This window comes from Pan troglodytes, chromosome X, assembly GCF_028858775.2.
Source record: "Pan troglodytes isolate AG18354 chromosome X, NHGRI_mPanTro3-v2.0_pri, whole genome shotgun sequence".
NCBI lineage: Eukaryota > Metazoa > Chordata > Mammalia > Primates > Hominidae > Pan > Pan troglodytes.
Genome location: NC_072421.2, coordinates 71,791,630 through 71,817,278, shown reverse-complemented (window position 1 = coordinate 71,817,278; position 25,649 = coordinate 71,791,630). Strand labels below are relative to the sequence as shown.

Sequence of the window (25,649 nt, the reverse complement as noted above, 5' to 3'; positions counted from 1 at the left end):
ATTCCACATACAAATATAATGTAGTATTTGCCTCTCTGTGCCTGTCTTACAACACTTAGCATAGTATACTACAGATTCATCCATGTTGTCACAAATGACAATTTTCCTTCTTTTCCAAGGATAAAAAATATTCCAATATGTATATACAACACATCTATGTCCATTCATCTGTTATGAAAACTTAAGTCTTTTCCATTTATTAGCTTTGTAAATAATTTCAAAATAAGGGAGTGCAAGATCTCTTCAACATACTGCTTCAATTCCTTTGGATATATACCTAAGTAGAGATTGCTAGATCATATAGTAATTGTACTTTTAGTTTCTTAAGGAACCACCATATAGTTTCCTAAATTGGCTATACTAATTTATATTCCCACTAACAGAATGTTGGGGCTTCCTTTTATCCACATCCTTGCCAGCACCTGTCTTTCATCCTTTTAATAATAGCCATTCTAAAAGGTGTAAGGTAATATCTTGCAGTTTTGATTTGCAACTCACTAATGATTAGAGATGTTGAGCATTTTTTTCATGTATCAATCAATTGGCCACTCATGTCTTCCTCTGAAAAATTTAAGTTGAGGTCCTTTTCCCCCTTTTAAAGACAGTTGTTTTCTTGCTATTGGGCTTGGGTTTCTTAATACATTTTGGATATTAGCCCCTTATCAGATATATGATTTGAAAATGGTTTCTCAAAACCCGTGTCTTCACTCTGTTAACCGTACCCTTTGCAGTGCAGATGCTTTTTAGTTTGATGCAACTCAAGTTGTCTGTTGCGGGAAGTCAGGGACCCCAAACGGAGGGACTGGCTGAAGCCATGGCGGAAGAACGTGGATCGTGAAGATTTCATGGACATTTATTAGTTCCCCAAATTAATACTTTTATAATTTCTTATGCCTGTCTTTACTGCAATCTCTAAACATAAATTGTGAAGATTTCATGGACACTTATCACTTCCCCAATCAATACCCTTGTGATTTCCTATGCCTGTCTTTAATCTCTTAATCCTGTCATCTCATAAGCCGAGGAGGACGTATGTCGCCTCAGGACCCTGTGATAATTGTGTTAAGTGCACAAATTGTAGAGCATGTGTGTTTAAACAATATGAAATCTGGGCACCTTGAAAAAAGAACAGGATAACAGCAATGTTCAGGGAATAAGAGAGATAACCTTAAACTCTGACCGCCAGTGAGCCAGGCAGAACAGAGCCATATTTCTCTTCTTTCAAAAGCAAATGGGAGAAATATCGCTGAATTCTTTTTCTCAGCAAGGAACATCCCTGAGAAAGAGAATGTGCCCCTGAGGGTGGGCCTCTAAAATGGCCCCCTTGGGTGTAGCTGTCTTCTATGGTCGAGACTGTAGGGATGAAATAAGCCCCAGTCTCCCATAGCGCTCCCAGGCTTATTAGGATGAGGAAATTCCCGCCTAATAAATTTTGGTCAGACAGGTTGCTCTCAAACCCTGTCTCCTGATAAGATGTTATCAATGACGATGGTGCCCAAAACTTCATTAGCAATTTTAATTTCAACCCAGTCCTGTGGTCCTGTGATCTCGCCCTGCCTCCATTTGCCTTGTGATATTCTATTACCTTGTGAAGCACGTGATCTCTGTGACCCACATCCTATTCGTATACTCCCTCCCCTTTGAAAATCCCTAATAAAAACTTACTGGTTTTACGGCTCAGGGGGCATCACAGAACCTACCGACATGTGATGTCTCCCCAGGACGCCCAGCTTTAAAATTTCTCTCTTTTGTACTCTGTCCCTTTATTTCTCAACCCGGCCAATGCTTAGGGAAAACAGAAAAGAACCTATGTGACTATCAGGGCAGGTTCCCTGATAGTTGTCTGGCTGTTTTTGCTGCCCATGCTTTTAAGGATGTATCCAAGAAATCATTGCCCAGAACAACATCATAGAGCTTTTCCCCTATATTTTCTACTAGTAGTTTTACAGTTTCAAAGGCAACATTTCAGGCTTTAATCCATTTTGAGTTGATTTTTCTATATGCTATGAGAAAATGGTTCAATTTCACATATAGATATACAGATATCTCAAAACAATTTATTTATTTATCCTCTCCCCATTCTGTGTGCCACTTTTGTCAAAAATCAATTGGATGGAAATGTATGAGTTATGTCTGGGCTTTCCTGTTCCACTGGTCAGTGAATCTGCTTTTATGCTGGTACCACAGTTTTTTGATAATGGATTACAAAATCAGGTAGAGTGATGCCTCCAGCTGTGTCCTTGTTGCTCAAGATTACTTTGATTATTTAATGTCTTTTGTAGTTCCATACAAGTTTTAGAATTTTTTTTGTATTTCTGTAAAAAAAATAAAAATAAAAAGGACATTGAAATATTGATTACACAGAATCTGTATGTTTCTTTTGGCAGTATAAAAATTATAACAATATAAATTTCCCAATCCATGTACAAAGAAAAATTTCTATTTTTGTAATCTTCAATTTGTTTCATCAATGTTTTCACTATACAGATCTTTAACCTACTTGGTTAAATTCATTCATAAGTTTGTTTACTTAGTAAATAGTGTAAATGTGATTAGTTTCCTGATTACTTTTTTGGATAGATTGTTGTTTGTTAGTGTATAGAAATGCTACAGACTTAATTGTCAATTTTGTACGTAGCACTTTATGGAATTCATTTTATTAGTTCTATAGTTTTTTTTTTTTTTTTAATGGAGTCTTTAAGGTTTTCTAGCTATAAGATAAGATAATCAGGAGAGACAAGTTTTTTCTTCTTTTCCTACTTAGATGTCTTTTATTTCTCTTGCCTAAATGCTCTTGCTATGACTTCCAGTACAACACTGAACAGAAGGAAAAAAAATGGCATCCATGTCTTGTTCCTGATCTTAGAGAAAAAGCCTTCAACTCTTCGGTGTTAAGATTTCAGCTCTGGGCCGGTCATATAGGGCCTTTAATGTGTTGAGACATCTTCCTTTTATACCTAACTTGTTCAGGTTTTTATCATGCAAAGATGTTAAGTATTGGGCCGGGGACTGTGGCTCATGCCTGTAATCCCAGCACTTTGGGAGGTCGAGGAGGGTGGATCACCTGAGGTTAGGGGTTCAAGACCAACCTAGCCAACATGGTGAAACCCTGTCTCAACTAAAAATACAAAAGTTAGCTAGGCATGGTGGCAGGTGCCTGTAATCCCAGCTGCTCGGGAGGCTGAGGCAGGAGAACCTGGGAGGCAGAGGTTGCAGTGAGCCAAGATACCAAGATAGTGCCACCGCACTCCAACCTGGGTGACAGAGCAAGACTCTGTCTCCAAAAAAAAAAAAAAAAAAAAAAGGTTGTTAAATATTGTCAATTCTTTTTCTGGAAGTATTGAGACATGTAGTTTTTGATGTTCACTTTAATGTGATCTATCAAATTTATTGATTTATGTATGTTTAACCATCCTTAAATGCAAAAGGTTATCTCCCCATGTGATCATGGGAAAATGATCTTTTAAATTTGTTGTTGAATTCAGTTTGCTGGTATTTTGTTGGGGGTTTCTGCATCTATGTTCATCAGGGATATTGGCCTGTAATTTTGTATTCTTTTAGTGTCTTCATCTGACTTTGCTATCAGGTTAACGTTGGCCTCATAAAGTGTGATTGGAACTTATTCCCTCCTCTTCAACTTTTATAAAGAGTATGAAAAGGATTGATATTAGCTTTTCTTTAACTCTTTTCCCATTTAGGAAAAAAAAAGGGCAGCTCGCTGCCAGGACTTAAATATTTTACATAAACATGCGCTTTGAGGCTGACACAAATCTGACTGATTTTCAATGTGAAAATAAAATACAAAAACTGTTCTTGGAGTTATTTCTAAACAGAACATCACAATCATCGGAATTGTCTATTTCTGAAGAAAATCAATGCATCTTTGGACAATAACTGTTCAAGAATATTAACATCATACACAGGAATACTATGTTTTCTAGAATTTGACATTTTCAGTGATTGAGAGTTACTATACTTTGTAAATGGAAATACCACTACTAAAGACAGAATGCTATAAATAGAAAAATGTGTTTTGCTTCCAAAGTCAATATACTAGAGCAATATGAAAATAATGAAAGCAAGATATTTTGTAGCAAAGTTATCTCAGGGTAAATGCTACAGCCACAAGGGCCACCAGCGAGTTTGGGGCAAACAGGAAAAGGGTTAAACATCTGGTAGAATTCAGAAGGGAATCTGTAAGTTCCTGGTTTTATGAGAAACTTTTAATTATTGATTCAGCCTTCTTACTCACTATTGGACTGTCTTTTTACTTATTTTATTGTTCATTGCTTAATTTTTTTAGTTTATCAAAATATCCCCTCAGTTTTGTTGGTATTTTCTATTATTTTTCTAGTCTCATTTATACTATAATCTTTGTTACGTTCTTCTTTTAGTTCTCTTAGGTATACCATTAAATTGTTTGAGCTATTTCTTCTTTGTACTTCTAGACATTTATTGCTAAAATTTCCCTCTAGGAATTGCTTTTCTTGCATATTATAAGTTTTGGTATTTTGTGTTTCCATTTTTGTTTTTCTGAAAATAACTTTTAATTTCTTCCTTGAACCACTGATTGATATATTATTTAATTTCCATGTGCTTGTGAATATTCTAAAATTCTTCCTATAACTGATTTCTAGTTTCATACCATTATGGTCAGAAAAGATATTCAATATTACTTCAATCTTTTAAAATTTCTTAAGACTTCTTTTGTGACCTAACATATGACTCTGGAGAATATTCTGTGTGCACTTTTGAAAAACGTGTATTCCACTGGTGTTGAACAGAAGACTGCATCAATGTCTTTTAGGTCCATATGGGCAACTTTGGTTTTCAATTGTGGTTTAAGTCTGATGTCTCATTGATGTTCTGTCTGAATGATCTCACCATTGCTTAAAGAGGTGTGCTGAAGTCCCCTCAATTATTGTATTACATTTTATATTTTCCTTCAAAGCTTTTAATATTGGCTTTATATATTTAGGTGCTGTAATGTTGAGTGCATATACATTTATGACTTTTATACCCCATGGATGAACAGACCACTTTATCATTATATAATGACCCTGTCTCTGCTTAAAAATTTTTACTTTAATTCTATTTCATCTGATGTAAATATTAAAAGATCTGCCTCTGCTCTCTGTTAGTTTCCATTTACATGGCATATCTGTCCATCCTTTCACTTTCAATTTATATGTATCCTTAAAAATGAACTGTCTTGTAGGCAACATATAGATGAGACTTTTCAAAATCCATTCATCCACTTTATGTACTTTGATTAGAGAATTTAATCTATTTACATTCAAAGCACTTATTGACAGGTAAAGAATTTCTGCTGTCATTTTGCAATTTGTTTTCTGGTTGATTACAAATTCTTAGCTTTTCTCTTCCTTTCTTGCTTTTTTTTATGTGATTCAATGTTTTCCTTTTTATATTTTGCATATCTACTTTCTTTTTATATTTTGCATATCTACTAAGGGTTTTTTGCAAACGTTGTGGTTACCATGAACCTTACAGTCTCTTACACTTATGAGACTATTTTAAATTAATACAACTAAAATTAGATCAATTACTCAAATGCTATGCTTTTACTTTCAACCCCACATTGTGTTCCTGATGACACAATTTATATCATTTTATAATTTGTATAATTTAAATTATTGTTGCTACAAGTTGTTTTGTCTTAACTTTTATGATAAATACATAATTTGTTTTCACACCACCGTTACAGTATTAGCATATTCTCAGTTTGACTGTGTACTTTTTCTGTTTTGAGATGGAGTCTTGCTCTGTCACCCAGGCTGGAGTGCAGTGGTGCCATCTCGGCTCAGTGCAACCTCCACCTCCCAGGTTCAAGCGATTCTCCTGCCTCAGCCTCCAGAGTAGCTGGCATTACAGGCACATACCAACACGCCTGGCTAATTTTTGTATTTTTAGTAAAGACGATGTTGTGCCATGTTGGCCAGGCTGGTCTCGAACTCCTGACCTCAGGTGATGTGCCTGCCTCGGCCTCCCAAACTGCTAGGATTACAGGCGTGAGCCACCGCACCCAGCCAACTATGTACTTACTTTTATCAGCGAGTTTTATACTCACGTTTTCATGTTTCTAATTAGCACTCTTTTACTACAGCTTGAAGGACTCCCTTTAGCAATTCTTCCCGTGCAGGTCTAGTGGTGGTAAACTCCCACATCTTTTGTTTGAGAACTTTATATTTCTCCTTAATTTTTGAAACACAGGATAGTTGGAGATAGTATTCCTGGATGGCAGTGTTTTCCTTTCAGCTTTTTGTATATATCACGACTGCCTTCTGGCGTGAAAGTTTTCTGGTGAAGTCTGCTGACAGTCTTCCGTGGATCATTTTGTATGTAAGAAGAGACTATTCCCTTGCTGCTCTGAAGATTGTCTTTTACCTTTATTTAATTACAATATGGTTTGGTGTGAGTCTCCTTGGATTCATCATACCTGATGTTCGAGATTCTTAGATCTAAATTTCTATTTCCTTGCCAGAATTATGAGGTTTTCTGACATTATTTCTTCAAATATGTTTTCTGTCCTTTTCCCTCTATCTTCTCCATCTGGTAATGTATAAATTATTCCCCTTTGAGGATGTCTCAAAAGTCTCTTAAACTATCTTCAATCTTTTTTTCTCCTCACATTACATGATTTCCAATGGCCTATCTACAAGTTTGATAGTCCTTTCTTCTGCTTCATCGATTCTTCTGTTGGACACATTAAATTTTTGAGTCCAGTTATTGTGTTCAACTTTATACTTTTTGTTATCTTTTATTTCTTTATGAAAATTCTCAGTTTGTTCATGCATTGCTCCCATGACCTCAGTGAGACTCTTTATGGTTGCTCTTTTTAATTTCCTGTCAGGTTAATCACATATCTTCATTTCATTAGGGTTGGTTTCTGAAGACTTATCTTCTTTTATTTAGAGTGTTTCTGTGTTTCATTTTTCTTGACTCAATGTGTTGATTTCTGTGAATTAGATAAGATAACCTCCTCTACCAGTCTTGTTAAACTGGCCTTCGGTAGGAGATGTTTCTCTCCAAATAACCCAGTGAAAGATCTAGATGCCTCTTTGTTCTTCTATAACCCACTTTTACTGGCCTCCAGAGGTGAGGATGAACTAAGTCATAATTTTGCCTTGAGACAGGTACTGGTCCCTCATAATGCAGCTGGAAGGGTTAGTGTTATATGTGTGTTCCAGTTCCTTCTTTCCTTTGAAGAAACTGAGAGACAAAGTTTACATCATACTGATTTTGCACCACACCAAGTAGAGAATTTGTGGTAGATGCCTGTAATCTCTTTGAGACTACTCAATCTGAAACTGAGGAGATAACTTCTGAATGTTTCCAAGTTTGAAAATCACCTATTCTTGCTGGACGTGGTGGCTCATGCCTGTAATCCCAGCACTTTGGGAGGCTGAGGCGGGCGGATCACCTGAGGTCGGGAGTTCGAGACCAGCCTGACCAACATGGAGAAACCCCATCTCTAGTGAAAATACAAAATTAGACGGGCATGGTGGTGCATGCTTGTAATCTCAGGTATTCAGGAGGCTGAGGCAGGAGAATCACTTGAACGCAGGAGGTGAAGGTTGCAGAGAGCCGAGATTGCGCCACTGCACTCCAGCCTGGGCAACAGTAGTGAAACTCCATCAAAAAAAGAAAAGAAAAGAAAAAAAGAAAAGAAAAGGGGGGGAGGGGAGGGGAGAGGAGAGGAGAGAAAACTACCTATTCTCAGTGGTACAGGAGACTCAGGAATGAAGAGCTCTTTCAACTCCAGAGCTGGGTGATACAGGAGCCAGTACCTTGAATGAGGGATGTAAAATATGGGGCAGTCAGTATGTGTACAAATTACTCCCAGGGAAAGTCTGCAGAAACGAATTCATCACCAGAGCAGGCCAAGTAGGAAAGCATGGGAAGTACCCAATCTCACAATAAAGCACAGTGAAGTCACACAACCTCCTGCCAGTAAGGATTTGGAAGCCTGGACTTATTGCTGGAGCAATCTGAAGAAGAAATTGCAAAGAACATTCATCTCCCTTTAAGGCTTCCTGAAGTCTCACAAACTCACTTCACACAGAATCTCCAGGCCAATATGTTGTTGGAACAAGACTGGTACATAGGAAGGCAGGTGAAGTACAGTTCCTCGCATATAGCATAAGAGAGGTCTGTCTCCCAGTCTCCTTCCAGGGAGAGATTACAAGGTTATACATATCTGGAGAAAGCTGGGAAAAGGCATGGTGGGTTTTGACCCTTCCATTTTTGCTCACTGAGGCCTCAAATCTCTTTCAAGGGAAACTATAGACCTGGATTAATCACTAGAGCAATCCAGGGAAGATGTAGGGAGTGCCATCCCTCCCATTAACACTTGAGGAGGTTTATGCTTCATTTGCTACACGGGCTCCTAGGTGCAGGCATGATAGAAGACACAAACACAAGAAGCTGCTAGAAATGTGCAGCCAAACTGTTTCCAGTGAGAAGCTAGAGGGTATACTGATCCCAGGAGATACAGCTGTTGGAAGTGCTCCTGCAGTTCAACCCCCCACCCATTCTACTGTTCTTCAAGGAAATACTCTAGTGCCAAGTCCTTGTGCTCCTCATATAATGGGATTTAAGGGCCAAGCCTTCTGGTAGAGAATGTAAGAACTGGGACACTATATGTGTGCTATCAACCCGTCACCCCTCAGGAAGAGGGTGGGAGTTAAGGATTCTTTCCAAATTATACCAGCCTGTGCTCAAGGTGAGGTTTAACCATCAGTATACCTCAGTTTATCCTTCCCATTTTGTTGTAGATATTTTCTCAGTCATCCAGTGTGTGAGCATCCTTCAACTACATTTTGGCTTTCTCTTGGATAGAATTGATCCACATGCATGTACTTACTTGGTGTATCCATGAAAGGAGGGACAAAACAGGTACCTCCAATTCTTTTTTTTTTTAATTATACTTTAAGTTCTAGGATACATGTGCACAATGTGCAGGTTTGTTACATATGTATACATGTGCCATGTTGGTGTGCTGCACCCACTAACTCGTCATTTACATTAGGTATACCTCTTAATGCTATCCCTCGCCTAGCCCCCCACCCCACGACAGACCCGTGTGTGATGTTCCCCACCCTGTGTCCAAGTGTTCTCATTGTTCAATTCCCACCTATGAGTGAGAACATGCGGTGTTTGATTTTTTTGTCCTTGCAATAGTTTGCTGAGAATGATGGTTTCCGGCTTCATCCATGTCCCTACAAAGGACATGAACTCACCCTTTTTTATGGCCGCATAGTATTCCATGGTGTATATGAGGCAGCTCCAATTCTGTCACTGACATCTCTCTAGGACTTTTCTTACACATCCTAAAGGACTCGACTTCATATTTACACTAACATGAGTATAATATAGAAATATTACCTCTATATGGGCTGGGCGCAGTGGCTCACGCCTGTAATCCCAGCACTTTGGGAGGCCAAGGCGGGTGGATTGCTTGAGGTCAGAAGTTCGAGATCAGCCTGGCCAAAAGGTGAAACCCCATTTCTACTAAAAATACAAAAATTAGCTGGGCCTGGTGGTGCGTGCCTGTAATTTCAGCTACTCAGGAGGCTGAGACAGGAGAATCGCTTGAACCCAGGAGGTGGAGATTGCAGTGAGCTGAGATCACACCACTGCTCCCCAGCCTGGGCAACAGAGCAAGACTCCCTCTCAAAAAAAAAAAAAAAAAAAGAAAGGAAAAATCATTATACCTCTATATATATCTATAACTTCTCCTCCCTTTTCAGCCATTATTATAATACAATAAAATCCTCAAAATTATATAGTTATATAATTTTATATAATCAGGTCAGAGAAGAATGGTAAGAAAATTTTTTTTTAGCATTTTATTATCCTTCTTATTATTTCTGGTTCTTTTATATTACCCCTGTGGATCTGAGTTACCATCAAGAATTATTTCCTGGCCAGGTGTGGTGGCTCACGCCTGTAATCCCAGCACTTTGGGAGGCCCAGGCAGGCAGATCACCTGAGGTTGGGAGTTTGAGACCAGCCTGACCAACATGGAGAAAACCTGTCTCTACTAAAAATACAAAAAATTCGCCGGGTGTGGTGGCTCATGCCTGTAATCCCAGCTACTTGGGTGGCTGAGGCAGGAGAATCGCTTGAACCTGAGAGGTGGAGGTTGTGGTGAGCCGAGATTGTGCCATTGCACTCCAGCCTGGGCAATAAGAGCGAAACTCTGTCTCCAAAAAAAAAAGATTCATTTCCTTATTACAACAGTTTTGTTCTCAACCACATACTTTGTGATATTATTAAATAGATCTCATTTCTATATGTTGTAAGCTCACAAATACAAATATGGAAATACTGCACACAATACACATATATGAATATTTATAAGTATACAGTGTATAGGCATATATGCCAGCTAATACATAAAAAATATGCATTTATACTAGCCTCTATAATTATTACATAATTATGACTGGTACTCTGATTTTTCATAGGAATTTCAATTACAGTTTGGGGTCAGTATTCTTCATTCTCAAAAACTAGCTTTTCTTACAAGGTGGGTCTGCTAAGAACACATTCCCAGTTTTTGTTTATCTAGCAATGTCTTTACTTTGATTTAAGAATGTCAGTCGTGCTTCAGGTAAAATTTTGAATTTACTTCTTCTACACTATTAATATGTCATACACCTCCACTGTGGCCTTAATTATTACTGTATTATTAGAGTTTCCTTGTATATCAGCCATTATTCTCTTCATGCTTTCAAGATGTTTTTTTACTTTCATAATTTTACTTTGATGTGTCTAAGGGGGAATATATTTGCAATTATTATACTTCAAATTCTTTACACTTCTTGGATTTTTTTTTCATAATATAGAAAATTTTCAGGTATTATTTCTTTAAATATTTTTTCTTTCAGCTTGTTGTCCTTATGTTCTGGCACTACCACTGCACATATGTTGGTATTCTCAATGGCTTCTGGCATTTCTCTGAAACTGCATTTTACTTACTTCTTTATTCTGTATTTTTTAAACTGGGTGATTTCTATCATCTATCTTCAAATTCAATGATTGTTTATTCTACCAGTTAAAATCTAGTATTAAACCTCTCTAATGAATTGTAATTTTTGTTATTATACTTTACAACTCCAGATTTCCATATGGTTCTTTTCTATAATTCTTACCTATTTATTTATATTCTCTAGTTGCAAAATTATTGTAATTATATCATTGCCTCCTGAGGTATGGTGTCCTCTAGTTCTTTTAAGATATTTATAATGGCCAATTTGAAATATTTGTCTGCTTAGTAACACATCTTAGGCCTTCAAAGTTGAGATGTTTTGCCAGTCTTCTTCCCCATAAGGTCACGTTTTCTTACTTCTCTTTATCTCTCAATTATTTTTGTTGTTGAAAATTAAACATTGTCAGTAATATATGGTACCAATACTGGCTACCATCACTCCAGGACAAGGTGTTACTATTTACTGTCTTATTTTTACTAATTGGCTGTAATATTTTAGTGAAGTCTATTTCTCCTACAAGACCAGTCTGACCAACATGGAGAAACCCTGTCTCTACTAAAAATACAAAATTAGCCAGGCGTGGTAGCGCATACCTATAATCCCAGCTACTCGGGAGGCTGAGGCAGGAGAATCACTTGAACTGGGGAGGCAGAGGTTGCAGTGAGCCAAGGTCATGCCATTGCATTCCAGCCTGGGCAACAAGAGCGAACTCCATCTCAAAAAAAAAAGGGTAGGAATATGAGTCCCTCATGGTACTAAACAAATAAGGGAGAAGGGAGGTCTTGTGCTTACAGTATTTTGCTAAGGCCTGACTAGTAAATCTAGCAGGGGTACTAGAGTTGCAAAGTAACCAAGGTAAAGAATGAGCAAGGAAAAGGGTAATCAATGAATGCCAAATCCACGGGGAATATATCTTAAAATGTCTCACTACCTTATCATGAAACCATTCTGTATCTAGACTGTAACAGTGTGAATAGTCTGGTTGGGATAGTGTACTACAGTTTTACAAGGCTGTGGAAACACCATAGATGACAGAAGGCTAAAAATACATGACAACCAAATGTAATACCTGCTTCTAGACTGGATCCAGTATTGAAGAGGTTAAAAATGCTATTAAGAAAACATTTTTATAAAACATGGAAGGTAGTTTAGACAAAAGTATGATATCAGTGTAAATTTATGAGGTTGACAAATGTACTGTGGTTATAAGGTTATAAGTAAGGGTGCTTAGGAAGCACCCACAGAAAGTATATTTCAAAATAGCTAAAAGATGTAGAATGTTACCAATACAAAGAAATGATAAATGTTTGAGGTGACAGATAAACCAATTACATATGGTATGTATGTATCAAAATATCACATGTGCCCCATAAATATGGGTAAGTATTATGTATCAATTTAAAAAACTGTCTCTAAACATCTTGCCAAAAGCCCTCTAGGGGGCCAAAACCACCCCTGGTTGAGGACAACTGGACTAAATGCATCAGACATTCAATCCTACCTGAGTTCTATGAGGGTAAAGAAAAGGGATGACATGAAGAAAACCTTGAATTTTGCTGAATTTGCTAGAAAACAAATAAAAGCATCTGAATGATTGAAACAGGAAAAAAAAAACACAAATCTCATAAAATCACTATACCCTTCTACCTATTCCCTAGAGATGAAAGGAAGAATACTGACAAGACTATCTGTTTCTTATAATATAAATAACTAGTATATACATGCTAAGCAGAATATTCTCTACAATATAGGAATAAAAGTAATAGATCTGGAGTTAGGAGGCATGAGTTCTCACTAAATAGCTTCATTTCATTGGGCTTCAGCTTAATGATCTGTAAAATGGAGGTGTCATGGGAAGGCAGTAGAGAGGGCTGTAAATAGATTTCTGAATTTTTTTAATTCAACAAATGTCAATGACTTATATTCTAGGTACAATAGTCATTATTATATAAATGATGAAAAGACAGATCTCCTCCTGCAAGGAGATTACAGTCTATTAAAATGACAGACAAAATTAAAAAACAACTACAATAATATATATAAGCATTATAATAGAAGCATGTACAAAGAGCAGCAGAACCCTAGAAACGTAACCCAAATCTGCTTAAGGAAATCAGGAAAACCTTTACAAGGAAGTGGCATTTGAGCTAGAACTTGAAAGATGAATAAGAATTTTGTGAGAACACAAGAAGGGGGAAGATATTCCAGTTAGAAAGGCAACTGCACAGAGATTTGCTGCTTTTTCAAAAAGAATAGCATATTTAAGGAACTACAAGCACTGCAGTGGTGCTAGAAGATAAATGGAAAAGAGGTGAAAAGAGATCAAGCGGAATATCTAGACTAAATTATTGAAGCTTGTATGCCATGAAAACTGTTTTACTACTATAGATGATAATTCAAAATATATGTGGTAGACAGATCACCCTTGCAGTAGTGTAGAGAACAAGATTGGAGGGGAACAAGCCAAGAGACCAATCAAGTGACTATTGCTATAGTCCACATTAAGGTAGTGAAGGCCTACAAAAGGACAATGGTTATATGGACAGGAATAAAGAATACTGAGGAAAGAGAATAGGCAGAACTTAAGTCTGAATGTTGGAGGGATTATAACCAATGTTTACTGAGAATTTTGCTAAGTACCTTTTTGTTGGTAATACTTCATTTAATCCTTATAATACTCCTAATAGGGATGGAAAGCAGTCCAACATGCTAAAAGCTAATTTGCCAAAGAATAAGTTTGCCACATTTACCAAATATTTGTTTTTGGGAATATTTATCCTGGATATATTTAATAAATGTATCCTGGTTAACTCAAAAAAGAAAGAAGAAAGGACACTGGCTGTAAATAACTACTGTGGTTACACCAGTCCAAACTTCCGGACTATCCCATAAGTCAAAAATAATAATAAGTGAGAAAAACAAGTTGCAGAATAAGTAAAATATAGATAGCATTTTTAAGAAACTTTAATAACATGGAGAATGCCACCTTTTTATTAGTATATAGCTATACAGTAAAAGTATTTTAAAAATGCATGGTAAGGATATATGACTTCAGAATAGAACTTCATGGTGGTATGAGATGGAAAGGTACAAAGCTTCAATTGTATCTATGATGTATTAATTTCTTAAAATCTGAAACAAATATAGTAAGGTATAAGATTTGTTAAAGCAGGGTAGCGGTAATAAGTGTTCAGTATGTCATTCTATGTATTTTCTGTTTGAAATATTTCATTTAAAAAACTCCTTTAAAAACTTTAGATGCTAAGCTTGCTATTTTACACAGAATAAAGTCCAAGTTATCAAGGAAGGTACTCTAGGTTCTGTACACTCTAGACTCAAACTGCTTTTCCTATTGCATCACCTACTGCTCTCCACCTAACATAACCCATATGTCACAGATAAAGTCAATATACCATTCTAGGCCGGGTGCTGTGGGGTCGCGCCAGTAATCCTAGCACTTTGGGGGGCCAAGGCGTGTGGATCACTTGAGACTTGGAGTTCGAGACCAGCCTGGCCAACATGAAGAAATCCATCTCTACTAAAAATTTAAAAATTAGCTGGGGCTGGTGGTGGCACATGCCTGTAACCCCAGCTACTTGGGAGGCTCAGGCACCAGAACTGCTTGAACCAGTAGGCAGAGGTTACAGTGAGCCGAGATTGCACCGATGGACTCCAGCAAGACTCTGTCTCAAAAAAATAAAAATACGGTTCTAAATATGCCAAAAGCCTGAAAAATAAAATTATTTTGCTCTTATTTCCTCTCAGAATATTCTTTTTCCCAATCTGTATCAGGAAAAACTTACACTAATTCTTGAAAGCCACACACAAATTTGACCACCTCTCTGAAACCACCTTTGAAAACCAAATTCAGATCAGCCTTTCTCTGTGTTCCACACTATGTACTTTATTCCTTTACTATTACAACATGTCGCACTGTCAATTTCTTGTTCACTGAAGATAAGGGTTTATTACTGTTGTTGATCTTACCAAAGAACCAGATTTTGGCTTTTTAAAGTTTCTCTATTATCTGTTTTCCACATCATTGATTCCTATTCTATTGTTTCCTTACTTGTACTTACTCTAGGTTTACTTTGCTGTTCTTGTTCTAGCTTCCTAAGGTAGAAACTTGGGTTACTTTTAGACTTTTCTTCCTTTATAATAAAAGCATTTAAACTATAATTTGCCCTCCAAGCACTGCTTTAGCTACATTCCATGAATTTTGACGTTATATTATCATTACCATTCGATTAAAAATGTCTTCTAATTGTGATTTCCCTTTGACTCATGATCATTTAAACTTGTGTTGTCTAATTTCCAAATATTTGGATCATTCCTAGATATTTTAATAATTTCTATTTTAATTTTACTTCCATTGTGGTGACAGAACATATATAAATTTCAATCATTTTAAATTTACCAGCTGGGCATGGTGGCTCACATCTGTAATCCCAGCACTTTGGGAGGCTCAAGTGGGAGGATCACCTGAGGTCTGGAGTTTGAGACCAGCCTGGCCAACATGGTGAAACCCTGTCTCTACTAAAAATACAAAAATTAGCCAGGCGTGGTAGCATGCACCTGTAATACCAGCTACTCGGGAGACTGAGGCATGCAGAATAGCTTGAACCCAGGAAGCGGAGGTTGCAGTAAGCCAAGATCGCGCCATTGCACTCCAGCCTGGGTGACAGAGCAAGTGAGACTGTCTCAAGAAATAAATAAATTTATCAAGACACACACAAAAAATTTATCAAGGCATATTTCATGGTCCACCATTTGGTCTATGTTGAATATATGATGTACAATTGATAAGAATATCTTCTTCACAATTCGGGGAAGTAGTGTTCAATACTTATCAATTATATTGAGGTGGTTTGTAGTATTCCTCAGATCATCTATGTCTTTACTAATTTTGTTTTTTTGCTAGAAATTCTATCAATTGGTCAGAGTAGGGTGGTAAAAATCTTCAGCACTAATTGTAAAAGTATCTTTTACCTCTTAATTTTGTCGATTTTTGCTATATATACTTTTTTTTTTTTTTTTTTTGAGATAGAGTTTCACCATTTTGCCCAGGCTGAAGTGAAGTGGGGCAATCTCAGCTCACTGCAACCTCCGTCCCCCAGGTTCAGGCGATTCTCCTGCCTCGGCCTCCCAAGTAGCTAGGATTATAGGCGCCCACCACCACACTCAGCTAACTTTTGTATTTTTAGTAGAGACCGGGTTTCGCCATGTTGGCCAGGCTGGTCTCGAACTCCTGACCTCAGGTGATCCACCCCCACCCCTCAGCCTCCCAAAGTGCTGGGATTTCAGGCGTGAGACACCGCGCCCAGCCACTTTATATATTTTTAATAAAAATATAAATTTTTATAATCATATATAAATTTATGATTGCTACCGCTTTCTGATGAATTGATACTTTTAACATTATGAAAAATCCCTCTTTATTTCTGATAATACTCTGTCTTATGGTCTATTTTGTATGTATTAATAGCACTACCCCACCCCCAGGTTATCTGTACCTTCAAGGGTTTCTTTTTTTTTTTTTTTTTTTTTGGGACGGATTTTCACTCTTTTGCCAAGGCTGGAGTAAAGTGGCGCAATCTTGGCTCACTGCAGCCTCTGCCCCTCGGGTTCAAGCAATTCTCCTGCTTCAGCCTCCCAATTAGCTAGGATTACAGGCACCCGCCACCATGCCTGGCGATTTTTTCTATTTTTAGTAGAGATGGGGTTTTGCCATGTTGGCAAGGCTGGTCTCTAACTCCTGACCTCAGGTGATCCACCCACCTCAGCCTCCCAAAGTGCTAGCATTTCAGGCGTGAGCTACCGTGCCCAGCCTGTACTTTTATATTTTAAGTAAATTTCATGTTGATAGCATATAAATGGGTCTTGCTTTTTAATCCATTCTGATAATCTCTGACTTTTAATTGAAGTGTTTAGCCCATTAACAATATAGTTGCTTAAGACTCCCATTTACTTATTTTCTATTTGCTTTCTCTGTTTTTTTGAACCTCTGTTCCCCTTCTTCATATCACACTGCAAACAGGGATGTGTTATTCAAATAACAATTTCAGTGCCTACCCACATTAGGGTTTTTACTGAGGCTACACTCAGTAAAAATGCAGAATAAATTAATTAGTAAAACCAGATAAATATAAGATGTAAATGAAAACTTAAGGGGCAATTTCATTCAACATATACTGACAACACTATATATTAACTTGAAAAATAGAATAATTTATATTCAGCTCTGGAATACACTTAAATGTTATGATTGGTGGTGCCAGAAATTTACAATATTTCATATATAATAACAAACAGAAAGGTACCAACTCCATATAACTACAAAGCTCTTTTTCTCTTTTATTTTTTTCAATTTTCCTTACTCTATTTCAGGGATTAGTATCATCAGCTCTCAAAATTATGACAAGCACTAATCTAAGAAACACTTCATACCCTTTTTCTCTTTGAACCTGCTCTTTTCTGGTTCATACCTTTCCTAGGATGGAAGACAGTTTTGCTTTGAAGCATTTGCCTTTTTAAAAAATATTCTTTTCTTATTTAATTAATGATCAGGTTTTGATTTTTTTAACCTAAGACTTACTACCTAAAATAAAAAATCAAATAATACAAAAAAGGCCAGGCATGATGGCTCACACCTGTAATCCCAGCACTTTGGCAGGCTAAAGCTGGCAGATTGCTTCAGCCCAGGAGTCCCTGAGACCAGCCTGGGAAACATGGCAAAACCCTGTCTCTACAAAAAAAAAAAACACAAAATTAGCCAGATGTGGTAGCAAGTGCCGGTAATCTCAGCTACTTGGGAGGCTGAGGTGGTAAGATTTCTTGAGCCTGGGAGGTCGAGGCTGCAGTGAGCTGATTATGCCACTGCACTCCAACCTGCGTGACAGAGCAAGACCTTGTCTCAAAAAAAAAAAAAAACAAAACACAATACAGAAAAGTATAAATAAAAAAGCAATGAATTACCCAAACTGCCATCATCCTAAAAAGCTTAACATTTATTGGACATTTTTTGGCATATAATTTAGCAAGAAAAATGTGAATGTATTAAAAACACAGTTAGAAATAATTTCATTAACCTGGGAACCTGGGATTATACCACAAAGTGGCTACTGGGAAGAGGAGAACTGACTGGAAAGGAGCACAAGGAAATTTTCAGGAGTAAAGAAAATGTGACCTATTTTGTCAAATGGAACACCTATGATGCATTTTAATGTATGTAAATTATACCTCAATATTTTAAAATGGGGTTATTTTAATGCCATTTATTATATAATTTATTTCAAATTACTCCATTTAATTTTACTTGCTATAAAGACAGGAAAATGAGAGCAAAATGACAGTGAAGGAGTTACTAATGTTCAGATAAATGTTATTTCACAAGAAATATAACTACCTAAAAAAGAACCACTGAAAAAACTTTTTAATAAAAAATAGGGTAAAACATTTTGTATTTATTTATGTATATAAATGAATATATATTTACATATAAAAAAATTAATAAAATAAAAATAATTGAATAAAATATAAATATATTTATATGCATAAATTATATATATTATACACATATAATATATATATAAAATGTTTTACCACATAGTAACTTTAGAGTAAGTATTGGCACCATACCATGATAAGATTAGCGCTCAATAATTATTCCTACACCTTTCAGAAAAACATTTTATTATGCAATCTTAACTCCCTCAGTTGCTCTTCTAGTTCAATACTTACATGGATTCAATGAATAGCACCAGCCCACTGTCACATTTCTTCTATTCCAGTGTTATTTTTGTTTACTTCTTGGTTAACTATAATTGATTGTTAAATACCTTGATCAAGAAGGGTTTATAGATGTTAATCCCAATAGTTATTTTATATTTGATAACATCTGCCAGTCTCCTTAATATTTGCAGGACAACTTGTCTGGTTATAAAAAAAATTGTGATGTGCTCCAGTCGTCATGGTGAACTTAAGTGCTATAGAAAACCTCACCCAAAGCAACAGAAAGTAGAAATGCTGAATAAAACAAAACAAAACAATAAAAATACATAAGAAATACCAAAAGGATGAGAAGAAATTCCTCAGGTACCAGAAACAGGGCAGAACTCAAAGCCACTGTTGTAAAGTCTGAGTAACAAATGTGGCCTCAAAGCATGAAGAGGTGCTTAAAGCAGGAGCTCCCTGATGAGGCCAAAGCACTACCTATCCAAAAAAGAAAGTGAGAATTCACAGTTCCCACAAGCAATATATAAAAGTAACCTTTCCCCATCACTGCCAACAGTAGTTGTATCCAGTTAATTTTATCCCAATAAAGTAGATGAGAAAGGATCTTGTACTAACACTACAAATTTGCATTTACTTCAGTATCATTTTTATGTCTTTTATTGATTGGATAAGCACTGCCATTGAATTAACTATTCATTTATTTTACCCATTAATCTACGATTTTTCTTACTAATTCCTTGAAATGGCATAAATAGCAAGCCTTTATCTTTTTTTGGAACAGGGTTTTACTCTGTCACCCAGGCTGGAAATGGCGTGATCTCAGCTCACAGCAACCTCCACCTCCTGGGCTCAAGGGATCCTCCTGCCTCAGCCTCCTGAGTAGCTGGGACTACAGACGCACACTACCATGCCCAGCTAATTTTTGTATTTTTGGTCGAGATTGGGTTTCGCCATGTTACCCAGGCTAGTCTCAAACTCCTAAGCTCAAGTGATTGTCTCAGCCTCCTGTGAGCCACCATGCCCAGCCAAGCCTTTATTTACCTTTTATACACAAAGCAAGTTAGGTATCTTTCGAATTGTTTGTGGCATATTTTATCATAAAACTTTTTATCTTTAAACTTTATATATTTAAGTCTAATTTTGTTTTTAAAAATTCAGTATTTTATTTAGAAGCTGTAATTTTCAAAACTGAAAAAAGTTAATTTTCAGAAATATTAAAATGTTCTAAGTCTTCACAGTTTTAGCACTCGCCCACATCATCTATTACTAAAAAATTGATGCAATGGCCGGGAACGGTGGCTCCCACCTGTAATCCCAGCACTTTGGGAGGCCGAGGTGGGTGGATCACCTGAGGTCGGAAGTTTGAGACCAGCCTGACCAACATGGAGAAACCTCGTCTCTACTAAAAATACAAAATTAGCCAGGTGTGGTGGCACATGCCTGTAATCCCTGCTACTCAGGAGGCTGAGGCAGGAGAATCACTTGAGCCCAGGAGGCGGAGGCTGCAGTGAGCCGAGATGCGCCATTGCACTCCAGCCTGGGCAGTAAGAGCGAAACTCTGTCTCAAAAAAAAAAAAAAAAAAAAAAAGATGCAAGTCTTAACACAGCCTGAACAAATTTATTATCAGCAATCCCTTGGAATCAATAATTTAAAAATGATTTATGTTTAAAAAACAATCATTTTTTAAATTATTTTTCCAAGTTTTCTTTCCTACATGGGTTAATTTCCTACAGACCAAAGACCTCTTGGGCAGACAAAGCAGATTTCTGAACAAAGAATACTACCATGGATGAAGACCATTTCATAATGACAAAGAAGTTAAGATAGACTTAACAGTGTTAAAAGTCTATGCAGAGCTTCAAAATAAATTAAGCAAGAATTAATAGAATTTCAAGGAAAAACAGACTAATTCACAATTAGATTGAAAGACTTCAATATATGGATAGAAAAATCACTAAGGATATAAAAGACTTGAAAACTCAAATGACTTACTTGACCTAGCTGATATTTTATAACTCTTCAGTCAACAATGGCAGAACACACATTTTTTAAAGAACACACTGAACATTTACCAAGACATACCACATTCTGGGTCATAAAACAATCTTGAACCAATTTTTTAAAAATGTAATTCATACAAAGTATATTCTTTGACCATATGAGAATTAAAATAGGTAACAGTCACAGAAACATCTCTGAAATATCCGTAAATATACATAAACTAAATAGCACATTCCAGGACCAAAAAGAAATCAAGAGGGAAATCAGAAAGTATATTGAACAGAATCAAAATGAAAATGTCAGAATATGTGGGGTGACACCAAAAAACGTATGTAGAAAAAAAACAGCACAAAATGCCAATTTGAAAAAGAAAAACCTCAATTCAGTGACTTGGAGTTAAGAAACTAGAAAAAGAACAAATTAAACAAAAAGCAAGCAGAAAATAAGAAAATAATAAACACCAAACCAAAAATCGATGAAATAACTTCCTTAGTAATCTTTTCTTATCCACCTTTCATCTTTTAATTCCTTAAGATACAAACTACCAAAGAATATAGAGGCCGGGTGCGGTGGCTCACACCTGTAATCCCAGCACTTTGGGAGGCCGAGGCAGGTAGATCATTTGAGGTCAGGAGTTCAAGACCAGCCTGGTCAACATAGCAAAACTCTGTCTCTACTAAAAATACAAAAATTAGCTGGGTGGTAATGGTGCGCACTTGTAATCCCAGGTACTCGGGAGGCTGAGGTAGGAGAATCATTTGAGCCTGGGAGGTGGAGGGTGCCAGTAAGCCGAGATCGCTCCAGGTGGAGGGTGCTGGTGAGCCGAGATCGTGCCACTGCACTCCAGTCTGAGCGAGAGAGTGAGATCCTGTCTCCAAAAAAAAAAAAAAAAAAAGATACAAACTACCAAAGCTCGTTCAAAAAATATATAACCTGGCTGGGCGCAGTGGCTCAGACCTATAATCCCAACACTTTGGGAAGCTGAGGCAGGCTGATCACCTGAAGTTAGGAGTTTAAGACCAGCCTGGCCAACATGGTGAAACACTGTGGCTACTAAAAATACAAAAATTAGCCGGGTGTGCTGGTGCGCACCTATAGTCCCAGGTACTTTGGGAGGCTGAGACTCAAGAATCACTTGAACCCCGGAGGTGGAGGTTGCAGTTAGCCGCGATCACACCATTGCACAGTGCACTCCAGCCTGGGCAACAGAGTGAGACTGTCTCAAAAAAAAAAAAAAAAAAAATCGGGCATGGTGGCAGGCACCTGCAATCCCAGCTACTTGGGAGGCTGAGGCAGGAGAATCGCTTGAACCCAGGAGGCGGAAGTTGCAGTGAGCCGAGATGGCGCCATTGCACTCCAGCCTGGGGGACAAGAACGAGACTTCATCTCAAAAAACAAAACAAAACAACACAACAACAACAACAAATATATCTACATATAACCTGAATATTCATATATCCATTAATGACATAGAATTAGTAATTTTAAAACTTCCATAAGGAAAACAACAGACCAAGCTGTTTCACTGATATATTCACAAGTGAATTCTACCAAAACATTCAAGGATTAAAAAATATGGATTCTAGGCCGGATGCAGTGGCTCACACCTGTAATCCCAGCACTTTGGGAGGTCGAGGTGGGCGGATGATCTGAGGTCAGGAGTTCCAGACCAGCCTGGCCAACATGGTGAAACCCCATCTCTACTAAACATACAAAAAAAATTAGCTGGATGTGGTGGCACACACCAGCAATCCCAGCTACTTGGGAGACTGAGGCAGGGAGAATCACTTGAAACGAGGCGGCAGAGGTTGCGTGAGCCGAGATCACGCCACTGCACTCCAGCTTGGGCAACAAAGCAAGACTCCGTCTCAAAAAAATAAAATAAAATAAAATATGGATTCTAAAAAAATCATTACAGAAAACTGAAGAGGTATTACTTACTGTCCTACTCATTTTAATGTGGCCATAAACACCGTGATACTAAAACCTCATAAAGACATTATAAGAAAAGGAAATCACATTCCAATCTTCCTCATGAAGATAAATGCAACAATCCATGGGTGGTTTTTTTTTTTTTTTCAACTTTTATTTTGGTTTCAAGGTATACATGTGCAGTTTTGTTACATGGGTAAATTCTGTGTCACTGGGGTTTGGTGTACAAATTATTTAACCACCCAGGTAGTGAGCATAGTACCCAATAGGTAGTTTTTTGATCTTCACCCTCCATCCACCACCCTCTCTTGAGTAGGCCCTGGTGTCTATTGTTCACATTAGACATTTATGTGAACATGTGTACTCATGTTTAGTTCTCATGAATAAGGGAGAACATGGGGTATTTGCTTTTCCGTTCCTGCATTAATATGCTTAGGATAAAGGTCTCCAGCTATATCCATGTTGCTGCAAAGGACATGGTTTCATTTTTTATGGCTGTATAGTATTCCATGATATAAATATACCACATTTTATCTAGCCAACCATTTGGGTACCTAAGTTGACTCAAATGCAACAATTCTTAACAAAATATTAGGAAATCTAATCCAACAATATGCAAATTGGGTAAATTATATCATGAGAAAGTAGGGTTTATCATAAAACGTAGGCCTGTTTCATAACTCAAAATTCAATCAATGCAGTTCAATATATTACATTTAAAATATATATATTATCACCTCGATGGACATAAAAATAGCATCTGACTAAACTGAAAACCCATTCAAGGCTTTAAAACTCTCCTAAAAGTAAGAATGAAAAAGAACTTACTTAATCTAACAAAAGAAACCTATAAGACAACAATAACAAAAACCTATAACTAACGTCATTCTTAATGGAGAAAGACTTAATGCTTTACTTTCTCCAGAAGATGGGAATAAGACATAGATTCCCATTCTCACCACTCCTTTTGTGTGTGTGGGGGGGGGGAGTTGTTTGTTTTTCTTTGAGACGGGGTCTCTGTTGCCCAGGCTGGAGTGCAGTGGCACAATCATGGCTCACTGCAGCCTTGACTTCCCAGACTCAAGTAATCCTCCCACCTCAGCCTCCCTGGCAGCTGGGACTACAGGCGCATGCCACCATGCCTGGCTACTATATATTTTTTTTTTGTAGAGACAGGGTTTCGCCATGTTGCCCAGGGTAGTCTTGAACTCCTGGACTCAAGCGATCCACCCGCCCTGGCCTCCCAAAGCGCTGGGATTACTTGCATGAGCCACTGTGCCAGCTTTCTCACCACTTCTAGTCAATGCTGTACTAGGAGTTCTAGGCAGTAAATAAGGAAAAAAAAATTAAAGACAATGAGATTGGAGAAGAAATAAAATTGTCCTTATTTGCATATGAAATGATCCTATTTGTAGTTCTATTATGGAATCCTTATTCTTAACCTAAGAATTTCACAGTAAAACTACTATAACAAAGTTTAAGGAAGTAATCGGATACAAGATTAAAATCAACTATATATCTATATACTAGCAATAAACTGAAATTAAGAGAACTCTATTCTGAATAGCATCAAAAAGTAAAATACTTAAGAATAAATTTAACAAAAGAAGAGAAAGATTTATACATTAAAAACTGCAAAATATTGCATGGAGAAATTGAAGTAGATATATAAATGGATGAAAATATATGAAAATCCTTGTTCATGGATTTGACAATGCAATATATAATTATGAAGGCACGTCTCATCATGTTGATCTATAAATTCAATACAATCCCTATCAAAATCCCAGAAGGCTTTTTTGTAGAAAATTGCAAGCTCATTTTAAATGCAAAGAATGTGGATCACCTGAAATAATTTTGAAAAACAACAAAGTAGGAGATCTGTCACTACCCAACTTTAAAACTTACTTTAAAACTAATCAACAGAGTATAAAACTTATGAAAAATGAGACACAGAAAATAACTGATGTAATGGACTTCACGAAAATTAAAAATTTTAGCACTTCAAATGACACCATTAAGAAAATAAAAAGACAAGCTACAGACTGAGAAAAAATATGTAAATCATATTTCTGATAAAACACTTGAGTACAAAATACATATAAAGAACTCTTACAATGCAATAAGAAAATAACTTTAAATGGAGAAAAGATTTAAATGGATATTTCATCAAAGACATACAAATGACCAATAAGCAAATGAAAAGATGCTCAATCTCATACAGTTTAAGAAAATGCAAAACAAAATCATAATGAGATACTACTTCACACCAATTAGAATGGCTATAATCAGGTAATAACAAGTGATGATGTGGAGAAATGTTAACTCATACATTGCTGGTGAAAATGTAAAATAGTATATCCACATTGGAAATCAGTTTGGTAGTTTCTTTAAAAGCTGAATAAATACTTGCTGTACAACCCAGCTATTCTATTCCAAAGAATCTACAGAATAGAAAAGAAAATATACTGGGACATTTACATTAATGTTCACAGCAATGTTTATTCATCATAATAGCCCCCCCCCCCCACCAAAAAAAGGAAACAATCCAACTTTCAGTCAAGTGCTGCATGGAGAAACAAAATGTGACATTAGTAAAACTGAACAACATTCAGCTCTAAAAAGGAATGAAATACTTATTAATGCTACCACATGACTAAATCTCAGAAACATTTTAATAAATGAAGGAGGTCAGATTCAACGGAATAAATATCGTACGATTTCATTTACATGAAACGTCTAGAAAGGGTAAACTTACAGACAGAGGATATCACGGTAGCCTGGGATGGGAGCAGAAGTGACTTGAGGAAACTTTTGGAAATAATGAAATGTTCTAAAACTGGATTATGATGACAACTTCAAGCTATAAGTTTACTAAAACTAGGTGAATTGTATACTTACAATAGATAATTTTATGGTATGATATTATACCTTAATAACACTTAAAGGAAGAACCAAATTGATTT

General features: G+C 36.8%; 1 long non-coding RNA gene across 1 annotated transcript in view; it reads right to left on the bottom strand.

Annotated features, from left to right (window-relative positions):
* Positions 1-2,037: 2,037 nt before the first annotated feature.
* Positions 2,038-25,649, bottom strand: part of LOC107971130 (uncharacterized) — a 62,547-nt gene continuing 38,935 nt past the window's right edge. The window contains exons 4-5 of the long non-coding RNA XR_010154813.1: positions 11,609-11,730; positions 2,038-2,315 (exon numbers count right to left, since the gene is read on the bottom strand). This is a non-coding gene — a long non-coding RNA (uncharacterized LOC107971130). The remainder of the gene's footprint in view (positions 2,316-11,608; positions 11,731-25,649) is intronic.